This window comes from Cynara cardunculus (genome assembly GCF_001531365.2).
Source record: "Cynara cardunculus var. scolymus isolate 2C chromosome LG 1, CcrdV1, whole genome shotgun sequence".
NCBI classification, from domain to species: Eukaryota; Viridiplantae; Streptophyta; class Magnoliopsida; order Asterales; family Asteraceae; genus Cynara; species Cynara cardunculus.
Genome location: NC_037528.1, coordinates 28,687,971 through 28,694,362, shown reverse-complemented (window position 1 = coordinate 28,694,362; position 6,392 = coordinate 28,687,971).

Here is a 6,392-nt window from a genome sequence, read left to right as displayed (position 1 = left end):
TTTATCTTTTTGAGCCTAAACAGAAGCATACGTTGCTTTATTCTTCTACACTACACAGATTTAGCATTTTATATGTTAATTTGCCAAAACATTCATAGATATGCTATTATTTAGCTATCAATGATTGAATGGAAGACGTGGTGAGATGAGCATCAAAAAGTCTCATATATACAGTACATTCGTTGTACTGAGTATATCTGTTATATATTCACAGGCCAATCTTTTTATAAGATTGAAAACAATTTCATTCGTTGAAATTGGATGTTACCTTCCCATTCCCTTAATCTGAAAAGATTAAATAAGTGGATTTGCAAAGATCTACTTACAGTTTCTTGAATTGACGGTTTACGCGAAAGATTTCATTCATCTTATGTATGATGGAATGATTCTCATTTCATCATAAGGGGGAGTATGTTATAATGAATGAAATATTCATTTCCAAACTTTTTAAAGGGAATCTGATGCAAAGATCAAGGGGGAGTAACTTCGAAATTGGCAAAAGACTCAAAAGAAGCGCGACTGGAGATACTTACAGAAAGATTATTCGTGTGCTACAACGACTGAGAGATGTTGAATGTGAAGATCATCTTTACAACAGTTTACTGAAGATTTGTTGTCTGATGATTCTTTGTAGATCATATCTTGTACATTGTTTTGGTTGATACTGTTCTACATTGTCAAAAGAGAAGATCACTGCGGTTCTACATTCGAGGGGGTGAATGCTAGAAGATCTTTCTCAACAGTTGATTGCTTGAAGATTTCAAGTTGAAGAATTCTTTTGAAGATGACATAATGTGCTTAAAGTTTCAAAGTTCAAACAGGACTCAAAGTGCATAATTTCTTTCAAGTCTGAATACAAAGGGGGAGAATGTTAAGACTGAAAATCAGTATTAAATTTTATTCGTCTTGAAAGTTAAATATTGTCTATAATTGTAAAAGTCATCGTGTTTGACTTTTATTAGGCTTGTTTGACTTTGACTATGTTTAGTAGTTTGACCATATAAATAGGAGTTTGTCTTGTAATTGTTAGTAGTGAATGAGCTCATTTGTAAAATTCTATACGTATTAGTAAAGTTGACCAAGTTGACAAATCCTCTCAACTTTCCTCTCAAGTTCTTGATTGTGAATCTTAGATATGCCATGGATTTATTGAAGATTATTGTAGATTGATCAGAGTGGGACACACATGTAGGCTCTATAGAAAGAACACATCTGGGACATGTCAACTACTTGGAAACAAGTTGGTGAGTTGGACATCCAAAAAGCAAAACTGCATGTCAACATCCACTACATAAGTAAAGTACATAATCGCAACAAGTTGCTGCTCCCAAGTCATATGGATGAAGACTCAACTCAAAGACTATGGTATTTAGTTTGATAAGATCCCTATTCTGTGTGACATAGAGAGTGCAATAGCCATCACTGTAAACCTTGTGCAGCATTCTAAGACCAAGTACATTGATATTCACTACCACTTCATCAAAGACCATGTGGAAAAATATACGATTGAGATGCTCTTTGTTTCTATGGATTTCCAGCTTGCTGATATATTCACTAAAGCTCTTGATGAAAAAAGATTCAATTTCTTGATTAACAAGTTGGGTGTGCGGATGTATGCGGTAACCTGTAACTTTAGGCCACGCAGCATCCCCCCACAGGTTCTATCAAGAAAACCTTTCCATAACCAAAGTTTGGGTTATTAATGCACTCAAATGCGTTGATTTTTTCCTATTTAAAAGATTTAAAAACCCTATTTCTCCTTTACACTTTCAATGATCTCAAATACTCTCTGCTGATTTGAAGAACTGATTATTTCAAGAACTTCATCTTCTCCAAAGTAAGAACCTGCAACTCTCAACCCTAAACCATCTTCTACTCCCACTCTATTTTTCTTTTGAACAATCTCGACTCAATCAGAATCAAACAACTCCCAAACCAAAACCTCAACCCTAAGACTGAGTGAAGGGACGAACCTCCATGTAATACATCTACCCTTCAAACCAAACAATCATGCCTAAACCTCACCCTGACCAACTACGACACATGATTCCATCCTGTAGTGTACATTCTCAAACACCATTTTCTGAACCCAACCCTAACCAACGTAGATGAGGGGGTTCTAGAAATAATCCTTCAAGAATTTTGGCAATCATATGAATTCTTAGAGCTCGAAAGAGGGATCGTTGGTGAGTTCTATGTCCCAGATATTCAATAGTACTGTTAATTGAGAACTTCTAGGTCACTGTTCTCCTTTGTTCTTCATATACCCGCTAAAAATGACCTAGGGCTTCCTGAGTACGCCCCTTTACCAACCAGTGAAAAAATCATGTGATTTGTTAGGTTCCTTGGTTACAATAAACAGATAAACTACCAATCTCAGTTTGGGCACCAATTTATGCCACCAATGTGGAATGTTCTGTTCACTTTGATCAATAGAGCCCTAACTGGTAAGATTAGGAGCATGGACATGTGTAGCACCAACATGCTCCAACTGATATACGAACTCTACTTCGACTTTCCTTTGGACTACTCACTAATCCTCTACATTAAATTTGGATCGATGTTGCCAAGAAAAATCTAGAAGAGTCTAAGGGAAAAGATCTGCATGCGTTGTTGTTTCCCAAATTCCTAAGCCTGCTCCTCAGGTCGGGTCTCATTGAAAGCAAGATCCCTTGCACTTCAGGCCCAATGGCACCTGTGCATGTACTATCCACGTACCGTCCTACAATGAACAAGGATGGATACCTAGAGGAGAAACCACTATCAAAGAAGCTGATGGCCTATATAAAAACCAAATAAGTAAGGGAAGCATACAGACGTGTGCTTGAATCACTAGAACCAGCGATTCTAACCCCCACATTGTGAGTCCTCTATAAGATCAATCTTCAATAAACTTGTATGAATCTATGGCAGATCAGATAAACTCTTAAGAACATGATGAGAGGAGATATGAGAGAAATAGTCAAACTAGTCAAACCTTCATAAACTCTCAAAATATACGTAATGTTTACAATTGAAATCTCCTTACTAAAATTACACTAAGACTATACTATTTATAGGGTCAAAGATGAACCCTTCAAAGTCAAAGTCAAAGTACATACAAAGTCAAACACGATGTCTATTTTACTTATAGACTATAATAACTTTCAAGACGAATACAATTTAACACTGAAATTCAGTCTTAACATTCTCCCCCTTTGTATTCAGGCTTGAAAGAATTTCCTTGCGTTGAATCTCGTTTGAATTTTGTCTCTTTAAGCACTTTATGACTTCTACAAAAACTTCAAAACAATCTTCACTTTTGAAAGCTTCAGGCAATCTTTTATTGAGAAAATCTTCTAACATTCCCCTCTCGAATGTAAAACAGCGATGATCTTCTCTTTTAACAATGTAGAACAAAAACAACAACGATCTTCAGATATGATCTTCTAGATACAATCTTCAAAGAATCTTCTTCAGAAAACAGATAACTAACATTCTCCCCAAAAACGATTTTCTTCCGATAAAATTTCAAACATTCTTCTTCAAAATTAATATTCTCTTCTCATTGAGAAATCTTTATTAGTAAACTATTGTAAGGGTGATCTTCACATTCAAAAACTCTCAGACACTGTAGCACAAGAATAATCTTCTGTAATAATCTCCAGTCATAAGCCTTTGAGTCTTTTGCCGACTTTAATGTTACTCCCCCTTGATCATTACAACATATTCCCTTTATATCGTTCGAAATTGAACATTTCATTCAATACTACATACTCCTCCTTATGATGAAATGAGAATCATTACATCATACTTCAGAATGAATGAAATCTTCAGCGAGAACCGTCAATTCATAAAATTGTAAGCAGATCTTTTCAAATCCACTTGTATAATCTTTTCAGATTAAGGGAATGGGAAGATAAACCAGACACGGGCTCTTACGGATTCAAGAATATCGTTCAAGGATTCTATTTCAAAGTCTAAATCACTCACTTCTTAATCCGATTTCTAGTTGACTAACAGATTAGGCGGATTTGGTGTAAATCGTTCAACTCAGTGACTGGAGTTGGAGTTTAAATCGATCAACAGTCATGTCTAGATTTGAGGTTTCTTGATCGTAGCTTATTTGATTTTGGCGTGATTTGAAGAACTGTGTAAATCGCAGACTAAACCGCACAACAGATTTGAAGAACTGTGATTTGAAGTTCTTAACGATCTTGTCCGTATTAGATCTTATCTCGCACAACACCTTAGCCGATTTAGCCTCTTTCTCGCAAAAAATAGTTAGCCGGATATAGTACTTAATCGCTCAATCTCCTGTTTGTACTCAAGGTAACCCGGACACAGTCCTGTCCGAGGTTTAAACTTAGTTGCTAACAGCCTAATTTGATCATTTTGGGCCTGCTTATTTTCTTGGCCCAAGGAAAGTTTAATTCATATTTTTGTTAGGCCCATTCTGTTTTGTTTTGTTTTTGGCCCATTTTTTTGTGTGTTGTATTTTCTTTTAGTATTTTTTGTGTGTTGTATCTTTAGTATTTTTTTTTTGGATCTCATTTTGTTTAGATTTCACAATTTTTGATCTATTTTTTTGTTGTTTTAATCTGTTTTGAGAATTTTTTTTAACCGTTTCTGACTATTTTAACTGTTTTTACTGATTTTTGACAGTTTTCGTTGTTTCTCTGATTTCTCAACAGTTTTTGTGTTTTTCTGTTTTTTTATTTAGCTTAATTGTTTTTTATTTCTTTAACTGATTACAACGCATTAGATTTCTGTGATCAATCTGATTCTAAAATGGCAATTTCTTTTGAGAAGGAGAACATGGATTTGAGAATTAAAGTTTCTGAGTTGGAAAAGAGCATACAGGACTACAAAGAGAAATATCTGAATATGTTCTATGAAAACCATGCAAATGAGGAATATATTAAAGATTTAAAACAGGATCATAAAGAAAAATGTGACAGAATTGAGAAGGAGTTTGTGTATAGGATTGAAAAGTTGGAAAATACTCTTAATTCTATTAGAAAAGACTATGATGATGATTTGAAAATGTGGAGTAAAGCTAATAAGGATTTGTTTAATAAATTTCAAGAGGTTTAAAGTGCACTAAACTGAGAGAAACTCTCAAAGGAATAATAATGAGACTGAGGACTTCACTATTAAACTTAATAAGTCTGAGAGTGATCTAGTTGAGATTAGAAAGTTACTAGAATTAGAGAAAGAAAAAGAAGAGGGAAATTGATATAGGATCGATTAACTCAGTTTTGGATATTAATCACTTACTCTGGATGATTTATTTGACAATATCAGTGCAGTGGAAGCAATAAGAACAAACAGAGTAATAATCAATGAAGAACACAGTTGATGAAGGAATGAAGAACACGAGAGAGAAGCTTCAAATGATTTTCAATTGATTGAAAATGTTTACAATACGATATGGAAGCACACTGAATTACTAAGGCCTAAGCTGCTATTTATACTCGTTCCTAACGACTTTTCTAACATGATCTAGACGTACAAATTAATCTAAGCCATTCAAATAAAGTAGATTACAAACAGTCACGTGATAAGCACGAGCAGCTAACTAACCTAAGTAAAACAATAAAAAAGTTCTTCACAGAAGATAAAACTGCAGACCCTCTGTGAGCCATCCCAGAGGCTCTGCTGGATGTGACTTGAGAGCACTTGATTCCAGATGATCATCTTCCAGAACCTCTGTGATAGACAGCAGATGTTCTGTCATCTTTGACTTGTATGCTTTGATTACAGAGGACCAGTTTCCAGAACCTCTATGATAGAAAACAGAGGTTCTGTCACTCTAGACTTGTATGATTGAACATCTTTTGTTGTTGGTCCTCTGTGGTCTTCTGTGGTGGAACCTCTTCTATCAACACTTGCAGTATTTACTTTTTCATACTTTTACATTAAATGAAATAAGAGCTAACAATCTCCTCCTAAGTATGAAAAAGTAAAATTGGAAATTTAAATGCAAGAAATGACTTAATTGAAAGAAATTACAAGAGGAGATAAAAGTTCATCCTCTGAAAAGAATTACAAGAATTAAGAGAAATTACAAAATAGTGAATCATAGGCCAAAAACTGGTACAGAAGGTTTATCAAATGACAGATTCTGGAAAGTCGTCTACTGCGTATAACATGTCAGACTTGATCGTTCTGTAGACGTTGAAGATCCATTCTCTGAAGTTGATTGGTATCTTGATCGCCTCCAAGATGCGAGACACTTCGCTCATCTTTAGATGTCCTTTGTCCACTTATGCCGCTGCCCTTCTGAATATCCATTCTAGGATGATACCTTAGGATTTCATCCTTATCCAAATACACAAACCCAAATGTAGGGTTGTGAATAATGGAGTTTGGATGATACCTAAGTATCCAACCAGGCCTGCTGTAAGAAG